The sequence below is a fragment of the Acinonyx jubatus genome, chromosome B2, assembly GCF_027475565.1.
Source record: "Acinonyx jubatus isolate Ajub_Pintada_27869175 chromosome B2, VMU_Ajub_asm_v1.0, whole genome shotgun sequence".
In the NCBI taxonomy this organism is placed as follows: domain Eukaryota; kingdom Metazoa; phylum Chordata; class Mammalia; order Carnivora; family Felidae; genus Acinonyx; species Acinonyx jubatus.
Window position 1 is genome coordinate 117,945,258 of NC_069385.1, and position 20,802 is coordinate 117,966,059.

The 20,802-nt window shown below is 41.1% G+C and overlaps 1 long non-coding RNA gene and 1 pseudogene across 1 annotated transcript; both read left to right on the plus strand.

Moving 5' to 3' along the window:
- Positions 1-2,126, plus strand: part of LOC106976108 (diphthine methyl ester synthase-like) — an 11,446-nt pseudogene extending 9,320 nt beyond the window's left edge.
- Positions 2,127-2,218: 92 nt separating this feature from the next.
- Positions 2,219-20,085, plus strand: LOC128315658 (uncharacterized). The gene is made up of 3 exons (XR_008298656.1): positions 2,219-3,128; positions 18,777-18,870; positions 19,262-20,085. It is a non-coding gene; the product is annotated as an uncharacterized LOC128315658 (long non-coding RNA).
- Positions 20,086-20,802: the final 717 nt, after the last annotated feature.

Here is a 20,802-nt window from a genome sequence, read left to right on the forward strand (position 1 = left end):
TTTCAAATGTCATGTAACATGGCTATAATACCTAGGTATGAAAAATTCTTTTAAAAAGATTTCCCTGAGACTGAGAATTAAATCTGCCCCCCAGGCCCCCCAAGGATCCACTGAAATGTTGAGATGTTTCTGTGGACACAAAGATTGGATGGGGAACATTGGAAAATTCCTGTTTGCATTTTTCTACCCAAAAACTAATAGAGATTTTTAGTCCACGTGGTAATTATTTCTCCAGTGACTTTCCAGTTCTCAAAAAGATAAGAGAGCTCCTGACATTAACTACAAACAGATGGCTGGATTCTCTCTGGCCATCTCATCTTTCTCCCTACTCTCCCAGACTATCCAAACACAGCTAACAGCACAGATCTGGAAGAGGAGGGGAAATGAGATTCGGGATGAGAATGCCCACAGGACATTCGGCATGAGGGAATCTTCAGAGGCCAGGCATCATCCAGGTTTCACCTCACGCTGCTACGGGAATGTTCTTTTTAACCATGTGTCCGGATCACAGAATTCCACTACTACAAACCGTATTCAATGAACGTCCTAGAGAGTTCCTCATAAAGGAAATTTTCATATCCAGACTGGGAAATAACTGGTCACTTAAGTAGGCCGGAGGTTGGGTTAGATGAAAGAAATGTGGCTTTCTATATTTTACTGTCATTTCTTTGATGGGAAATGCAAGTTGGTCAATAAAAAGGGAGTGAATGCATACGATCCCTCCCTGGAGATACGAAGACCTCCCTCTCCAGTCTCCAGTCCCCATTGCCAAGGAGGCATCACTCACCACCACCACACCCTCCATCTGCAGGGGTAAGCCTCCCAAGAGACAGCCACTCCCTGAGTAAGGTCCATTATCACACTGAAAAGCAATGTCAAAGATCCAGGGAAGATACACCCTTTAGATCTAAGGAATCATCTTCCTTTCTTTGGTCAGTGCTCCTCAGAAAAAATTAGTCATAAAAGAAAAAAAAAAAAAAGGTGCTACTACCCTTAATAACATTTTGCTTCATTTTTTATCCAGAATACAAATTCAGTGTAAGAAGCACTCCCATCAGTAACTGCTTCTTTGGAAAGGCAACAGTTAGTGGTCTCCCTCCCCCTGGATTTTGAAATGTGTTACCTGATTAGCTTGGGCCCGGGAGATGCCAAGAATCATCAACACCCAAGGGCCTGGAAGTTGTAAGATGCTGCAGCTGAGTGTATCTGGAAGCCTATACCTGAGTCCTGACAGTAGGGAAGAAAGGCCCTGGAAGAGTTTTATGGAAAAAAAATTGATTCTTGCTTATAGAGAAGAAGTGGAACAAGAAGCAGATAATATTTTGAAGGATGCTGATATCAGCGATTCCCTGTGGTTGATGATCCATTTGGGGCTACAACACACAGTGATCTCATTCTGAGAGCAACAAAACTGGGAATCTCTCATCGAGTTATTCAAAATGCTCTCATAATAGATGCTTAGGCTGCTGTTTTGTAGTTAGGTTTACAGTTGTATAAATTGGGAGAGCCAGGTTCTATCATTTCCCGGACAGGCACTTGGACACTGGAAAGCTTTTTTGACAAAGTGAAGAGCAGACAAAATGGCACATATGCGTCGTGCTTACTAGATATTGAAATAAAGGAGTAGTCTTTGGAACATCTAATCGAAGGAAGACTTACAAACCTCCTTGGTGTATGAATGAAAATCAAGCAGCCCAGCAACTTCTGGAGATTGTTCAGAATCAAAGAATATGAGAAGAATCAGCAGCCACCAAGGAGACACTGTGTTAGCTTAGCCAGGGTTGGAGCTAAGGACCAGAAAATTGCAGCCAGCACTTGCAGCAAACATGCACCATGAACTTGGAAGGACCATTTCACTCCTTAATTATCACAGGAGACAACATGCGTCTGTTGGAGATGGAGATGCTAAGCCTGTTTTCCATACGGGAAAATGGCCCAGAATCCCCAAGCGTTGATGGGCTCCGAACATTGACATTTTCTATTGTTAGATGGTTGATTTCAGTCATACATGCCTGTACACGTGTTTGTATAACACACTGAACAGTTCTTTTGGTTTATTTAATAAGTTTAAAACAAATGACCAAGAAGAAAGATGTTGACTCAACAATTAAAACAAAACAAAGCAAAAAGAGAATACTTTTTAAAAAAAATTTTTTAACGTTTATTTATTTTTTTGAGACAGAGAGAAACAGAGCATGAACGGGGGATAGTCAGAGAGAGGGAGACACAGAATCTGAAACAGGCTCCAGGCTCTGAGCTGTCAGCAAAGAGCCCGACGCGGGGCTCGAACTCACGGACTGTGAGATCATGACCTGAGCCAAAGTCGGCCGCTTAACCGACTGAGCCACCCAGGCGCCCCAAGAGAATACTTTTTTACAGCATGGAGCCAGGGGCCCTGTGTGGGACACTGGGCACACAGCAGTGAACAGGACAGACATGGTCCCTGCCTTTTTTGAAGTACTCACCCCAGTGAGGAGTACAGATAGACGAGCAGATAGAGAGGCAATGACAAAAATTAAGAGATCACAGATGTGATATACTCAGCACAGCATGTACAATGGTACGCATTTTCTTCCCTTTGGATGCCGGAATCTTGAGAGGAGTAAGTGCAATGTAAAATGCATTCACCTTGAGAATTGTATTTAGCTTTTTGATGTTTTCCAAATCTAGTGAGCCCTTCGCTAATTAAAAAGAGGCTTCCCTTCTGCAAAGAAAAATTCATATCTGATCTTATATTTGCTTTATGAAGAAGCCCTTCCCTATGTTTTTCTGCCACCACTGGCTTAAATGGTCCAGTGTGCTGCCCATGCCCACGTGGCCAGACTTCTCCAGGGCAAATCCAGCTACAAAGCGTTTTTTAATTTCTCAGAAGTGCAATGTGCTCCCTCACATCCAGGCCTTCCCATTTAAAGCTTAAAATGATTGTTCTCCCTTCTCTTCCTTCCTCTTTCAAAATGAGGAGCTCTCCGTCAGACCGCCGCTGCGCCGCCACCCCAGAGGCCAGCCCCGCTCAGCCTATCCAGCTGGCCAGGCTCGGCAACGTGCTGGGTGGGACCGGCTCGCGGGGACAGTGCACGCAGGTGCGCGTGGAGGTCACGGATCACAGGAGCAGTTCCACCCTCCACAAGGTGAGAGGCCTTGGGCGCGAGGGCCAAGTGCTCACCCTGTCAGAGCGAGAGGCTGCGCTGAACTTGTGGCTGGGTCCTGGATGTCTGGGAGGACCACTTGGCCCACAGGGGTGGTTTGCGAGTAATAAAGCGTTTATAGTGTTTAAAAAGGCGAGGGGAGGCGACGCCTGGGTGGCTTAGTCGGTTGAGCGTCTGACTTTAGCTCGGGTCATGATCTCACAGTTTGTGAGTTCGAGCCCTGCGTCAGGCTTTGTGCTGACAGCTCAGAACCTGGAACCTGCTTCGGATTCTGTGTCTCCCTCTCTCTCTGCCCCTCCCCTGCTCACACTCTGTCTCTCTGTCTCTCTCTCAAAAAATAAATGAACATTGAAAAATATTTAAAAAAAAAAACAAGAAATAAGTAGAAAACCACATAGCATAGCCATAGTGAGCCTCACGGGATCACCACCCCCTTATTCAACACTAACAATTTGTCCTGTTTTGTTTTTTTTTTAAATAAGTAAAATACTACAGACTCAGTTGATGCCCCTGTGTACTCCTTCCAGATAGCACTCCTCTCTCCTCAGAGGTAACCTCTAGCCTGAATGTGATGATTGCCAGGCCCGCAAATTATTTTGTACCATTACTGTATTTTTATGGGTCTGTGAGAACATACAGCATTTTAACGTGTTCAAACTGGATTTACTTATTTGCTAACACATTACAGTCTAGTTTCATCTTCACATCACATTTTCTTTACAAGTGATTTCAAAATTTTTTTGATCACAGGTTTTCATTTTCACGTGAAACATAACAGAGGATTGAGCAAGGTCTTGCTGGAGACGTTTCAGTGCAAATATTTCTTTTTGCATTCTGTGGCAATTGTAAAATATCACAGAAAGGAAACACGAGTTTCTTTTTTAAGATAATCTGGTGGATGGGTTTCAACAAGTAACCCATAAATATGGTTTTGCCAAAGTCCAAACAGGCTGTACGTGCCTTGAACATTTTTCTTGAACTGGTTGGGGCCAGAATTTATTTTGCTATATTTGAATAGATGATATAATTGCATGATTCAAAATTTAAGAGAGGCAAAGGATGTATGTTAAAAATACCAACCACTTCATCCCTCACCACACACTTCCCATCTCTGAAGGCAATGAATGTTTTTAATTTCCAAACTATTTAAGTGGGAGTGTGTATTAAATGGGAGGGCATTTAAATGGGACACTCTAGGTGTCCCTGTGCAGCTTGCCTGCTTTTTCCTATCAACCTTATATTTTTGAGATTTATATATTTTGAAACATGTCGACCCAGATGACTCATTTTATCTGTTCCATAACAGTGCTGTCCAGTAGAACTTTCTGCAATGATGGAAATGTTCTATATCTGCACTGTCCAATATGGTACCACTACTGAGCACTTGAAGCATCTGAATGCAGCTAATGTGATTGAGGAACTGAATTCAAACTTTGAAATTTAAAACATAGAATTCATTTGAATCAATTTAAATTTATAATTTTTAAATTTAAATGTAAAGAGTCCTGTGTGGCTTGTGGCTACCATATTGAACAGCACAGCAGTATAATATTCAATTTTATAAATATATCACAGATCATGTATCATTGTTTCGCTTATGGATATTAAAGTTATTTCCACCTTATTGGGGCGCCTGAGTGGCTCAGTCAGTTGAGCGTCCGACTTTGGCTCAGGTCATGATCTCACGATCCGTGAGTTCGAGCCCCGCATCGGGCTCTGGGCTGACAGCTCAGAGCCTGGAGCCTGTTTCGGATTCTGTGTCTCCCTCTCTCTGCCCCTCCCCCACTCATGCTCTGTCTCTCGCTCTCTGTCAAAAATAAATAAACTTTAAAAAATGGCATAAACCACGTAGACCTATCAGACATTTATTTAAAAAAAATAATTTCCACCTTATTGCTATATAAAATAATGCTGCAATAAACATACTTCTGTATACCTTGTGCAAATGTGGGAGAATTTGGGTATAAGTCTGTAAGTGGAGGGGCACCTGGATGGCCCAGTCCACTAAGTGTCCAACTGCAGCTCAGTTCATGATCTCATGGTTTGTGAGTTCGAGCTCTGTGCTGATGACTCAGAGCCTGGAGCCTGCTTCGGATTCTGTATCTCTCTCTCTCTGCCCCTCCTCTGCTTGAGCTCTGTCTCTCTCTCTCAAAAGCAAATAAACATTTTTTTAAAAGTGTATAAATGGAATTGTGTTATCACCTCCACTAGAGATTGCCAAATGGTCTCCACAGTGGTTTTTCCAGTTTACTCTCTGACCCAATGTAAGAGGGTCCTTATTGCCCCATAGTCTCACATTTGATATTACCAGACTTATCTTTGCCAATCTGATGGATGTGAAGTGTTATCTCGTTATTTTCATTGGCAGTTTTTGTTTCTTCTTCTTTGAGGAATTGTCTTTTGTCCTGTCTTCACTTTTTCTGTGGGGTTTATTGTCTTTTTCATATTGATTTGTGGAAGCTCTCTATAAATTCTAGATAGTAATTCTTCTTGGTTATATGCCTATATATGACGTCTACATTAATGCACCTTTTATTATTAGTTTTTGGAATAGCAATATATTCACATGTATTTCAAAAGGCACACAAAGATAACCAGGGTTCTTCAAAAAGTTAAATATAGAATTACCGTATGACTAAAAAAGATTCTCTCCTTGACCAAACTCTAGCCGGGTGTCTCTAAACCCTTTCAATCTAGACCTATAAAGACTTAAACAAATGCTAACATCGTTTCTAACAGCTCAAGGCCACATCCTTGCAATGACCCTTGACCCCCTTAAAGCACCTGCCTGAGAAAACTTGAGGCTGCCAGAAGAATTTACTGTTTGTTCCAGCTGATGCCTGAAGGTAAGACCCCTGCCTCTCAGCCTCTTTGGGAGTTTGAAGCCTAACCTGGATAAGCACCAGTTAATAAACCCAAATGGATTTCACACGGACCAACTCCCCCGCTTCCTGCTTTTTGTAATTTTCCACTTCCCTGACTCTACAAAGTTGCCACTCACCCCCCTCCCTATTCCCTCATTCTCCCTTTAAAATGCCCAGTTACCTCTGTACGAATCAAAGTTGAGTTTCATGCATGTGGGACTCTTTTCTCCACTGCAGTAGTATCTTACTGACTAAAATCTGTCCTTACCACTTTAGGTAGCGCGCAGCTTTGTTTATTCTCGATATGAGCCAGCAATTTTACCCAAGAAATAAAAGCGTATGTACACACAGAAAGTTGTACAAGAATGTTTATAGCAGCGATTTTTCTAATAGCCAAAAAGGTGGAAACAGCCCAAGTGTCCATCAACTGATGAATGGATAAGCACGTTATGATACATACATAGAATGGAATAGTAAGTATTCAGCCATAAAAAAGGAATGTAGTACAGATACATGCTACTTTGATGAACGCTGAATTATGCTAAGTCTAAGAAACCAGATACAAAAGGTAAAATTGTGTGATTCCTTTTTATACGATATATATATATAGGCAAATCCATAGAGACAGAATGCAAAATAAACTTACAAAAGGCGGGGTGGGGGGGGGGGCTCTGGCTGTCTCAGTCAGTCGAATGTCTGGCTCTTGATTTTGGCTCAGGTCACAATCTCAGGGTTTGCAAGATCCAAAAGCGCTGTGTAGGGCTATGTGCTGACAGCTCTCTCTGCCTCTCCCTTACTCGTGTGTGCATGTGCGTGCTCTCTCTCTCTTTCTCTCTCTCTCTCAAAATAAATAAATAAACTTAAAACAAAAAACAGAGTAGAGGTTACAGGGTGATGAAGTCAAGGGGAATGTGATTATTTAATGGAGAGGAAGCGTGTTTATGGGGTGATGAAAAATGTTTGAAATTAGAGAAAGGTAGTGGTTACATTAACATTGTGAATATACTAAATACCACTAAACTGTACACGTGAAAATGATTAACTGTATGCTATTTGAATTTCACCCTTTAAAAAAAAGTAACCAGGGGCGCCTGGGTGGCTCAGTTGGTTGAGCGGCCGACTTTGGCTCAGGTCATGATCTTGCGGTCCGTGGGTTCGAGCCCCGTGTCAGGCTCTGTGCTGACAGCTCAGAGCCTGGAGCCTGTTTCAGATTCTGTCTCCCTCTCTCTGACCCTCCCCCGTTCATGCTCTGTCTCTCTCTGTCTCAAAAATAAATAAACGTTAAAAAAAATTTTTTTAAAAAAGGTAACCAATAAAAAGTCTCCCTCATTATCCTATTGCTTGGCTACTCTGTAAACCCTTCTCAGAGGTAACCAATGTTTTGTTGTTAATTTGTTTTTCAAAACTCCACGTATAATGACTTTTATTTCTTTTTTTTTAAAGATTTATTTTGAAGTGATCTCTACACCCAACGTGGGGCTTGAACTAACAACCCCAAGATCAGGAGTCACATGCTCTTTCAACTGAGCCAGCCAGGCGCCCCAGAAGTTTTAAATTTTAACATAGACAAATTTATCAATTTTTTCCCTTTGGACTTGTGCTTTTCAAGTATCTTATGCAGAAATTCTATCTTATCCCAATATTCTACTGCCCTACATTTTTCTCTGAAAGTTTAAAATTTTTGCTTTATGCATTTAGGACTTTAATCCAGTTGGGCCTCCTTTCTCTGTATGAAATGAGATAGAAATCTAGTTTTATTTTATTTTATTTTATTTTATTTTATTTTATTTTGAGAAAGAGTGCATAAGTGAGTGAGGGGCAGAGAGAGAGAGAGAGAGAGAGAGAGAGAAGCAGGGCTCACTCAAAGTGGGGTTCATGCTCACCCGATGCGGGACTCGAACTCATGAACCGTGAGATCATGACCTGAGCCGAAGTCAGATGCTTAACTGACTGAACCACCTAGGTGCCCCTTTATTTTATTTTTTCATATGGAAAACCAATTGTCTCAGTGCATTTTATCGAATACTCAATCCCATCCACAGAACAAGGACAACTTACCTATGTCAGTATTAGATGTCCATACATATGCATAATTATTGTTAAGCTTTCTTTTCTGCTCCATTGCCCTATGAGTTTATCCCTCTATCAGTACCCAACTATTTTAATTACTAAATAATTGCTATAATTCTTTTTTAGTGTTTATTTATTATTTATTTATTTTTAAGGTTTATTTATTTAGTTTGAGAGAGAGAGAGAGAGAGCTGAAGAGGTACAGAGAAAGGGAGAGAGAGAGAGAATCCCAAGCAGGCTCTGTGCCATCAGCACAGAGCCTGATGCGGGACTTGATCTCACAACCAGAGATCGTGACCTGAGCTTGAAATCAAGAATCCCATGCTTAACTACGCCATCCAGGCGCCCTGCCATAATTCTTGATATATGGTAAGGCACATATCTTGTGATATCTTAGTTGTTCTTGGCTCTTTGTTCATCCATATAAATTTTGGAATCAGCTTGTGATGTCCGGAAAAACTATTACTAGGGATTTTTATTAGAATTGCATTAGATTTACAGATTACTTTGGAGAGAGTTGACACCATTGTAATATTAAGTCTTCTCATCCAAAAACATGGTATGACTTTCCGTTTATTTAGGTCTGCTTTAGCACATTTCAATAAAATGATATAATTTTTCTCAGAAATTTCTTGAACATTTTTATTTGATTTATCCCTAGTTACTTTCAAATCTTTATTGTATTATAAAGGGCTTTTATAAAATTATATTTTCTTACTAATCTGCCACTTGTATAAATAAAACCAGTTTTTTTGCTTATTAATCTCATATCCAGTAACATTTCTAAGGTTTCCTATCAATTCTAATAGTGTGTTGGGTTTTCTATGTAGACAATAAAATCCCTATAAATAATACAATAATTATTTATGGGGTTCCCCCCTTTTTAATTGTCAGGTTAGCAGTACACACACAGCTGGGTTAGATTTACACACACACACACACACGCACACACGCACACACACACACAGCTGGGTTAGATTTACAAAAATCTTGTTTAGGATTTTCCCAACTATGTTTGTTAGTGAGATTAGCCTATAGTTTTCCTATCTTATACTGTCTTTGTCTAATGTTAACAAAGTTATATTGAGCATTATAAAATAATTTGAAAATGTACTCTCTTTTTTCTCTTCCCTGGGAAAGTGTATGCTGTTTTTGTTTTAATGTCGGTTATAACCCTGTATCCAAGTAATAATCTCATGGAGTGTTTTTTCTACCTTCAAATAATTTGTACAAAACAGTGAGCCCCTTGGCCCCACACTCTTTAATTATTTTTTCTTTTTTAATAATCTCTATGCCCAAGGTGGGGCTTGAACTCGTTAGTCAGAGATCAAGAGTCACATGCTCTACCCGCTGAGCTAGCTAGGCGCCCTAATTTAAAAAAAATATTTTTAAGGCCCAGGGCGCCTGGTTGGCTCAGTTAATTAACCGTCAGACTCTTGATTTCACTTCAGGCCATGAGCTCACAGTCGTGGGATCAAGCCCCGAGTCAGGCTCCACGCTGAGTGTGGAGCCTGCTTGAGATTCATTCTCTCTCTCTCTCTCTCTGTCTCTCTCTCTCTCTCTCAATCCTTCTTTCTCTCTGCCCCTCCCCCACTCTCACACACACACTCTCTGTCTCAAAATAAATAAACATTAAAAAAATTTTTAAGTCTCCTCACTCTTTTACTGGGCTAATTTCTATTCATCCTTCAGTTCTCACTGTGAACTTCATATCCTCAGGAAGCTCTTTACTGCGTCACACGAGATTAGCTGTCCCTGTTCCATATCCCTCATAGCACATTTTATTTGTTCTATCATAACTCACTTCACATTTCATTGTAATGTTTCACTAAATGTTAATATTTTCAGCTGGGCCACAAGCTGCTTGAAGGCAGGGACCCTGTGCTTCGCACACTGATGGCACAAAGTTGACCATCAATATTTGTTGACTGATTAAGTGAATGAGTAAAAGAAATAGCCTCAAAATGGGACATGAATCAAGTTATTCTTGGATATGGGCAAATTTGAGCTCCCTGCGAAGGCCTTCTGCTTCAGAACAAGTAAAAGAACTAAGAAAGACCACGGCACCAGCTATGGAAGCAGAGGCCTATGGAAGGAGGTGGATGCCCCACCCTGGTCCCTCTGTGCAGAAGCCCAGTATAAAAAAAGTGATGGGGACAGAGATGTGTCAGCACCAGGGACCCCATCATCACTGGAGTTCTGTTAGAATCCTGGGCATTCATTGTGCCACCTGAGAGCCAAGTGCTATGTAGGGTTATGGGGAAGACCCTGGAGGTACTCTCACAGACAAGAAGCTGGGGCTTGGACAGGGCTAGACTTCTCTTAATAGGAGGAGGAGTCCCTCAAAATATCAGTTTAACTTATATATATAATATATAATTTATAAATTATATAAATATATAATTTATAAATTATATAAATATATAATTTATTATATATATAATTTAAACTGATATACATATAATTTAAACTGATCTATATAGATATAGATAGATCAGATATCTGGTATATATATATACATATATATTCACACACACACACACACACACACATATATATATATACATATATATATATCTGATAACTGATCTATCTATCTTGTACTGTGTGACAAAATTGTATCCAGGCCTGAGAAATTAAATTATACTTTCAGAATTACCAAATCCTGTCAAGACAGGCATGTTTCAATGGCTTCTGTGGGGCCCTAGGGAAACTTGCCTAACATGTCCTCACCCCTCTGACTCATGCTCAGTGACTATCATGTTTATTCTGCATCTGTACCTCAGTAGTAAGAAGTTCCTTGGACAGAGGTATGAGAAATCTACTCACTGGAAAGACATGATATCCTGGGTATTCTAGCTGATCTGTCTCACATGATTTTGACTAATATCAGGTAGACCTTTGAGCTTCAATAACTCTAAATACACTGGCCAACAGATCTTTAGGCTTGCAGGGAGGTTCATCAGGCCCTGATCCTATATTGTGGTTTGTTCATTCATTCAGTAAACCTTCATGAGCACCTACTGTGTGGGATACAATTGTTGGGTCAGTTCCTGGTATCTACCTGGAGAGGTATTTCCATGTGGCCCAGAAATTTTGATCTATAGAATAGATTTGAAGACTGATGGCTTAGACTTGCTATTTGCCAAATTTCCTTTTCATTGTTTCAAAGCAGAAGAGGGGGATGAAGGGAGCAGGTGCTTGAGGGGGCTTATTTTAAGTGTGTAGGTTGATTAAATTGTTGAGTGAGGTCACCATCACCTAACATCTCTTCCTGCATAAAACTCAGAGAAACCTCAGGACTAGCCCTACATCTGAGTATCCTCTGGTGCCTAGCCCTGACTCTTCTCTGAGTTGTATGGCTACAGGGCCAGATCAAAGCCATGTTGGTATTTTTTACTGCTATACCCAGACTTTCTGCTTTTTCACCATGGAGGCATTTAACTCCATTACCCGTTGAATCAGCTGACATGTATCTAAGAGACTTCAGCCTCACACAAGACTTGGAGGGCAAGGTATCATAGTAAAGTAAAAGCATGTGCTCTGTAGACAAAGCTTGGGTTCAAATCCAACCTCCAGCACTTACTTCTCTAGGCCTCAAGGAAAAATAGAGTTAATAAGAGTCTAACCAGTTTTGGTTAGGATGCACTCAGCTGCAACTGACAGAAAACTCAACTAACAGTATAGATATTAACTCATTTCATATTACAAAAAGGTCTGGAGGTAGGTGGCTGGTAAACACCTTAAACTATGTCATCCAAGACCTAGGCTTTCCTCATCCTGCTCCATCATGCTTGGTATGCTGGCTCCTTGGGCCCTCTGTGATTCTCCACTGATACTCTTTGCACACGGGAAACTTTGCTCCTAGAATTCACACATCATTTTGGAAATATTACTGCTTGGGAGTGAGGGGTGGGCAGGGAACAGTGGTCCTCTGGCAGTTTCGATTGTTATTCCCAATTCTCTGCCTCCCCTTTATTTAAGTATACATCCATGCCTTTTGCTATGTGACTTTCCTTGGGCCAATAGAATGCCATAGAACATGATACAAACATATACTTTAAATGTGCTTTTGTGATTTGACTTTGCTTCTTACACTCCTGTGATGTGGTAAGAGAAGAGCAAATTCCAGACATGCACTGCCCCTCCAGCTTGGGTCCCAGATTAAATAACTGAACATAACCAGAAGTCTGAAGCCCTACTACTCCCTGTCAAGTCCAACTTGGATAAGTCAAACCATAGCCAACTTCTACCACCAAAAGCATGAAAATAGGTGGTTTTTGTTATAAGCCATTGAGATCTTGGAGTTGTTTGTTACACAACAAAAACTGACTATTGCAGTCCATTTTGAGGGTCCCACCAATGTCTAAGCTCCTTAATAGGGTCAATTATCTTATACTACAACTCAGAGATGTGAGGAGAAATAGTTTATCTATGAGCAATGTGGTCTTTCTTACAAACTTCATCCACTGGGTGGCATTAAAAGCTGTAGTTGTTTCAGTGCAATACCACAGAATAAACAGGTTGTTCAGATATTTTTTAATCTATCTAGGTAAAAATGCTCAGAGTCTCAGATTTCTCAGAGGTCTTGCCTCTTCCCAGGCTTTTTTCCAAGTAGCTGTGAGAGTGCATGGAGAGAGAGAAGAGGCTTAAGTGATCTCCTCGGGAATGGGTGTGTGAGGAGAATTGGGGTCCTTGTGCTCTCAATGTGTCCTTTGGCTCCTCTGGTTTATGGGCCAATATGCACTTGGTCATTCTCCCCCTGCTGGCCTTTGGCTAAAGTCAGCACTTACAGTATCTCACATGTCTTTCTTTCTTTTTTTTTTTTTAAGTTTATTTATTTTTGAAAGAGAGAGAGCATGAGTGGAGGAGGAGCAAAGAGAGAGGAGACAGAGAATCCCAAGCAGGCTCTGTGCTGTCAGCACAGAGCCCAATGTGGGGCTCAAACTCATGAACTGCCAGATCATGACCTGAGCCAAAATCAGGGGTCAGACACTTAATGGGCTGAGCCACCCAGGTGCCCCCTCACATGTCTTTCTTGACTAGGTCTGACTTCAAACTCCCCATAGCTCTGCAAAGCCCAGTGGACCCCTTGAATTTTGACATGGCCCCCATCCAGGCTCTGACCCAAACTACATGCCTCTGTTTCCTGTTTGGATCTTCCTGCCATACCATTCTCCATGGCATGCCCATGGCTCTCAACTGAATACTCATCACTGGAGGACTAGAAGTACAAACTAGACCCTTTCTGTCTGACAGTTTACCCTGATTTGTCCATTTATCTACATTGGGCACAAGTTTGTGCCAACTTCAATGATTTCTTCTCTTTCTGGATATTTCTGAAGCCATTCCCACAAAAGCAAGTTAAGCCTCTTTGATTCTTATCTCACTCTCACCTTCTAGCTATCTTCTTCAATGTCCAAGAAAGGAAAGGGTAGGCTTCTCTTTTATTCCTTCGATATCATATCCTTGGCTTCGTGGCCCACTTCCTAAGTCCCACTTCAGAAGACAGAAGTTCATTCTGGAAACAATCCTTTGATATAGGTGTTATCATCATTGTCATGAGTAGATGAGGAAATCAGAGACAATAGACTAAATTACCCCTACTTTGGTGGAGATTTGAATCTAGTTTTGGATCTTGATCTTGTTAAATGGGAGCTAAGTGAATATAGAAAATTATTTCTCTCACAGAGTCCAGTTTTCAAGCCTATTGTTTTGCTGGAAAAAAACTATTTTGAATTTCACTAATGCATATTAGCTCTTTTCTTCTTAGTATTCCTCCTGAAACAATCTTAATCTCCTCACAAACAGATTGATGCCATAACCAAATAAGGAGGAGGTCATTTCCTTGCTAAGTGCAAAGGGAAAAACACATTAATAGTTTCTAAGGATCTAAGTCAATGGCAAAACTAGAGCTAGAATGCTCTCTACTCTGAAGTCCAGGGAATTTTTGGCTAGTCCTTTGTGGTCATGCACACATGTCAGTGTGTGTATGCATGTGTGTGAGTATGTGTGCATATGCGTGACAATGTTGAGAAAAATCAGGTCTTCAATTATTCTCTTAAAGAGGTTTTCTTATGTCATGAGTCGTTGGCTTTTAAAGCCCCAAAGAAAAAATTTGACTCATTTGTAATCGGTGTTGTATTATCATTCTTTCTTGAGATAAAACCAGAACCCTTGTTTTCTGTGATGAGCATAGGGATGGGGATTACAGAAAATATAGGGTAATAGGTTACTATTTTAAAAGTCTAGTATCTCTAGGATCTAAGTCAATGGCAATGGAGAGAAGAGAGGGCAGTGATGGTCCTGACCAACTACCACTGAGCTGTCTAGCCCTTTCACTTTTCTTCGACCTCCTTGAGTCATAACTTTGGCTCCAATAACTTACGAATGCAGCAAAATGAAGCCAAGATATTTTTGAGCCTTACCATATGCCCAGCAGTATGTTATGTACTTTCATATACATTACCTCTTTTATTCTCAAGGCAATCCTTCAAGATAGGTATTAACATTCTCACTTTTCAATGATGAGGGAGCACAGACTGAAAGAGGTTGAATAACTTCTCCAAAGCCCCACAGCTAAACCATGAAAGAGGTGGGATTCAAGCCCTGTCTGCTATGGTTACTAACCTCACCTCCTTTCCTTATATTAAGGTACTTCTTGAGAGAATGTACCAGCACCACATGAGGAGGATTCTGTAAAGATGAGTATTTTCCTTCTTGCAGGAGTTTATTTTTAAAATGTTTTTCTTTCTTGCAGGAGTTTATTTTTAAAATGTAACCTGGCTTTATGGTGGTAGAACAGTCTCAGAACTGTTTGTATCAATTTGCCATTTAAGTTTAAAGTAAAAGACTGGTTAATGATAACAATGACTCATAAAACCTTCAGAAGGAAAGGAGGTTTTGTGGACCATTTGTGTGTGTGTGTGTGTGTGTGTGTGTGTGTGTGTGTGTGGCAGTTTTAAGTTATTCGTTTTTAAAGTCAGTACTTTTTAATGGAAACAACTTGACCAAAAATCTGTCACAGAATTTTGAGACCCATTAAAACAAAAGTTTAATGAGAAAAAAAAAAAACCAAAAAACTTATGTTGGCTTCATTTGTTTATTAAAAAAATTTTTTTGATGTTTATTTATTTTTGAGACAGAGCCCAAGCAAGCGAGGGACAGAGAGAGAGGGAGACACAGAATCCAAAGCAGGCTCCAGGTTCTGAGTTGTCAGCACAGAACCCAACGTGGGGCTCAAACCCACGAACTGGGAGATCATGACCTGAGCTGAAGTCAGACGCTTAACCGACTGAGCCACCCAGGCACCCAACCTGGCTTTAAAGGCATCAGGGGTGCCTGGGTGGCTCACTTGGTTGAGCGTCCGACTTCAGCTCAGGTCATGGTCTCACTACTCATGAGTTCGAGCCCCAGTCAGGTTCTGTGCTGACAGCTCAGAGCCTGGAGACTGCTTTGGATTCTGTGTCTCCCTCTCTCTGCCCCTCCCCCACTCATGCTCTGTCTCTCTCTCTCTCTCTCAAAAATAAATAAACATTAAGGAAAAAATAAACTAAAGGCATCAGATCGGGGCGCCTGGGTGGCTTAGTCAGTTGAGCACCTGACTCTTGATTTTGGCTCAGGTCATGATCCTGGGGTCATGGGATCGAGGCCCAAGTTGGCTCCACGCTGAATGTAGAGACTGCTTAAGATTCTCTCTCTCTTCCTCTGCCCTTCTTCCCTGCTTGAGTTCTCTCTCTCTAAAATAAAAATAAATAAGGGCACCTGGGTGGCTCAGTCAATTAAGCATCTGCCTTTGTCTCAAGTCATGATCTCATGGTTTGTGAGTTCTAGCCCTGCATCTGGCTCTGTGCTGACCCCCCCCCCCCCCCGTGAGCCTGCTTGGGATTCTCTCTCTGCCCGCCTCTCTCTGCCCTTCCCCCAATCACATATGCAAGCTCTCTCTCTCTCTCTCAGAAGAAATAAACTTAAAAAATAAAATATAAGTAAGTAAATAAATAAACTACAGGCATCAGATTTAAGCCACTGCCAAAAAATATCACAAGTGGAGGAGGCCCCAGCTCCCTTGCCATGGGTTAAAGGGAGCTCATACTGGGATCCGTAAAAAGCCACCCAATCTGAAGGTAGTGTTTGGGGGCATTTCCCACTCTTGTCTTTAAGTTTAGGTTTTTGAAACCAACAGTGAGTAAAGGAGAAAATGCCTAAGCTCAAATCTTTTCTAGAGATTTTATAAAAATTCCAAGGACACCTGGGTGGCTCAGTCAATTAAGCATCCGACTCTTGATTTCGGCTCAAGTCATGATCTCAAGCCTCACGTCGGGCAATGTGCTGACAGTGCAGAACCTGCTTGGGATTCTCTCTCGCCTTCTCTCTCTGCTCCTCCCTCCCTCCTCCCCACTCTAAAAATAAAGAAACTTAAAAAAATTCTAAATGCATATTTTTCTTCCAGACCGGTATATGCTTTTTCTTTAACTCTTTTTGCCATTTTCTTTAGCTCTTTTTGAGCACAGTCTCAATGTCATGACATCTTGATGGATAGAGGCAGTCCCTCAAACATCAAGAACCCGAAGTTCTTCTGGTTCAGTCTGGTGACCTATCGACGCATAACAAACTGCACCAAAACTCGATGTCTTAAAACAGTTGCCGCTTTATTGTTTCTCACAACACATGGGTCAGGAATTCTGGCAGGTCGTAGCTGGCTTCTGATTCATGTGATGCCCACTGGCGCTGAAATGCCCTCGAGGGCTTCTTCACTCACAGGTCTTGAGCCTCAGCTGGCAAGGCTCAAGTGGCCAGGGGATGACTGCAATTGCTCAACTGGTGTCATACATCTGAAGCCTCAGTTCTTATTGTTGCTGGCTTCCTCAGTTCCTTGTTGTGAAATCTCAGGGCCCCTCCCTCTCTGTGTGGCCTTTCCACACAGTCACTCCAGCAGGGTAAACAGACTTCTTACCTGGAGACTCAAAGTTCCCAGGAGAGCAAAAATGAAAACTACCAGGGTTTCTTTAGGCTTAGGCTCAGAACTGGCTCATAGTCCCATCCACTGTAGCCTATTGGCTACACAAGGTTGTGAATATTGCGAGGCATCCATTAGGGGTCACCGATACAGCAGACCACCATAGGTCTCAACCTATATCAGCCAGTCCTGCAGAAAGTTCTCTTCCCTATTTGTTTTGTTTTAATTTTTTTAAGTTTATTTATTTTTATTATTAATTTTTGAGAAAGAGAGAGAGAGAGAGAGTGCAAGCCAGGAGGGGCAGAGATAGAGGGAGAGAGAATCCCAAGCAGGCTCCGAGCTCTCAGGGCGGAGCCCAAGGAGGGGCTTGAAATCACAAACTGTGAGATCATGACCTGAGCCAAAACCAAGAGTTAGATGCTTAACTGACTGAGCCACCCAGGTGCCCCTCTTCCCTGTTTTTTTTTTTTTTTTTTTTTTTTAGATGAGCCCACAAGAGGCCTTACATGTGTTTGTAAATATCAGCTGTAGGCTCCATGAAGTATCTGCCGTGTTCCTCCTCTCCTATTCTGATTCAACACTCATAGTTCTCAAAGCTGCTTAAGGAAGCTTTGCTGTTACCGGAACTGATATCCTACAGAAGAAGCCATCAGCCAGTCCTCAGATTACCACATTAACGTGTGACAAACTGGGACAATAGGCCCCACAGCAGCAGGACTTGTGTCTGGAGTCCCCGACATCTCTCAGGAAACAGCTCCTTCTGCTGATGAGCCTGGATCTATTAACCACTGGCACTTACACTTGTACTAGGGCCCGGGGTGGTGGTGAGCAGACATCACATCCTCCTTTTCTCTTTCTCGTAGATACAAAGCAAAAAGCCAATCAATGCTCTCAAGCTTCTAGAGCAATAAAGGCAGAAAGTTGAAGGGGAAGACTGTCTTCACCAGCCAGGCAAGATGCCCTGTCACTCAAATAACTTTGTGACAATCTCTTTCTGAGAAGTTACCAATGTGGAGTTTTCCCAGTTGATTAGAAGTAAAATGTCACATTGTCTGTGATAAAATAGCAGGTTATAAAAGGACACAAGGAATTCTGGTAAGGCATTCTTTTTAATGACCGAAATCACACAGTGAGGAGAATAGAAAAGGAGACAGTAGCAACAAAATGTTGGAAACTGGAAAGCTGCAAGGCAAACGGTAACTAATTTAGTAGATTAGAGAAAGCTGGGGAAAACCGAGCAGCAACCACATTTACATCAAAGAAGCTGCAAAAGGAATTAGTGACACAAATCACCTCTGGAGGTGAGTATGGGGCTGAAAACAGAACGTTTAGCTGGAAGTCTACTTAAGAAGCAGCTGAACCCCAAATACCCCTCCTCTGACAGCAGGTATATGACTTCTCCTCCCAAACTAGCAGAAGTCTGAGCATTTATATCCCAGAAGGTACCAATTAAAGAGTTTCTAGACTGGAGGACACCAGATGGCGAGGGTGTCATTCTAAAATGGGAGGATTGGGGTGCCTGGGTGGCTCAGTCAGTTAAGCGTCCAACTTTGGCTCAACTCAGGTCATGATCTCACGGTTTGTGAGTTCGAGCCCCATGTTGGGCTCTGTGCTGACAGCTCAGAGCCTGGAGCCTGTTTCTGATTCTGTCTCCCTCTCTCTCTGCCCCTCCCCCACTTGTGCTCTGTCTCTGTGTCTCAAAAAATAAATAAGTAAATGTTTAAAATTTTTTAAAAAAAGGGAATTTCATTCAGAAGAAGGATAGACTACTTAACGTATTTGAAGAAATTGAGAAGAAATATGCACTGGGGGATATTTGAACATTGAATTCATGGTAAGAAGGTAGAAATAATTCACAAAAAGGCAATTATTAGGTCAAGGGGAAATGAGAGGTTACACAGCAAGTAATGTTTGTGCAGTGGTAATAGGTTAACAGTGAATATCCATTTAACCAAAATGAACTATGTTGGACTGACCCGGGGATGAGAAATGGGCAGATAAGGCCCAGTAGGGGGTGGGTGTCGTTTTCGATAACAAGCCCTATTGAAGTATTTAAACTGTGTGCATGAATGACTTTGATAAAATATAATAATATTATGAAATTAATACCAAAATAAACATAAATAAAGACAGGAACTCTAAACAGGAAAGGAGATGAAAGCAGGGATCAGTGGCCTGTTTTTTGTAAAAAGTCTCATAAGATTATTCGACTTTTTGTTTTTCAGCGTCTTCATTGAAAACTTTTTATGGAAGCATGTAACTTGCGTACCCAAAGGGTACATATCATAAACATACAACTTGATATTTTTCACAAAAATGAACACAGCCTTGTAACTACCTTCAAGAGAAAGAAATGGAAGATTCCAGAATATTCCCTCATGGGATGGCTTCATCTACCCCCTTCCAATCGCTACCCACAAGGGTAACCCTTTTCCATTTCTAACATGTAGATTCATGTTGACCATTTTGTATTTTATATAAATGGAGTCATACAGTATGTCACCTTTTGTGTTTGATTTCTCTCATTCAACATTACGTCAATGAGATTCATCTGCGTTGTTGCGTGGCCCTGTAGTTCGCCCCCCTGTCCCTTTGTGACAATGTAACACAATTTATCCATTCTACTGTTAATGGCATCTGTCTAGCTTCGAATATGGAGCTACTATGAGGAGTGCTACTATGAACATTTTAGTAAATGTTTTCGGTAGACATTGTATACACACTCTTGTGGGCGGTATTTTTGGATACTGCCTGACAATTTTCCAAAGTAGTTGTACCGATTTTACATTTACATCAATAGTGTGTGAGTGTTCCAGTTGCTCCACATCCTTGCCAACACTTGCTGTCATTAATCTTTTTCATTTGAGTCCTTCTGGGGATATGTCGTGGCATCATGTTGTGGCTTTAATTAGAATTTCTCTGACAGCTAATGAAGCTGAGTACTTTTTCATAAGTTTATTGGCCATTGAATATCAGCTGTCGTGAAATGTCTCTCCAAGTTGTTTGCTCAGTTTTGTATTGTGTATTTCTGTCTTTTTCCAACTGATTTGTAGAAATTCTTCATCTATTTTCATATTGGTCTTCTGTTGCCTGTATGTATTATGAATATTTTCTCTCACTCTATTGGTTACCTATTTTCCTTTTGAACTATGTTGCACAAATAAAAGCAAGATCCAAATTATATGCCCTCTACCAGAAACACATCAAATATAAATCCATATCTGAGTTAAAAATAAAAGTATGCAAAAAGATATACATACAAACACTAAAAGAAGAGGGGCTATATTAATACCAGACAAACTAGACTTCACAGTAAGGAATATTACCAGGGATAAAGAGGGACCTAACAATAAAGGAATCAATTCATAACAGTCCTAAAATTTCATGCATTGAACACGGCCTCAAACCACATATAGCAAAACTTCTAGAAGTGAAAAACAAAATAGATAAATCCACAGTTACAGTTTGAGACTTCAACATTCCTGTCTCCGTAATTGATAAGATAACCAGACAGAAAATTAGCAAAGGTGTAAAGACCTGAACCCACCATCAACAAATTTGACCTAATTGACGTTTATGGAACATTCCACCCAACGACAGAAAAACAACGTTCTTTTCAAGGATGCATGGGGCCTTTACCAAGATGGATCACATTCTGGGCCATAAAACAAGCCTCACCAAATTTAATCTAATTGAAATTATAAAAAGTATGTTCTCTCACCGCAACTGAACTAAATTAGAAACCAATAACAGAACGATATTTGGA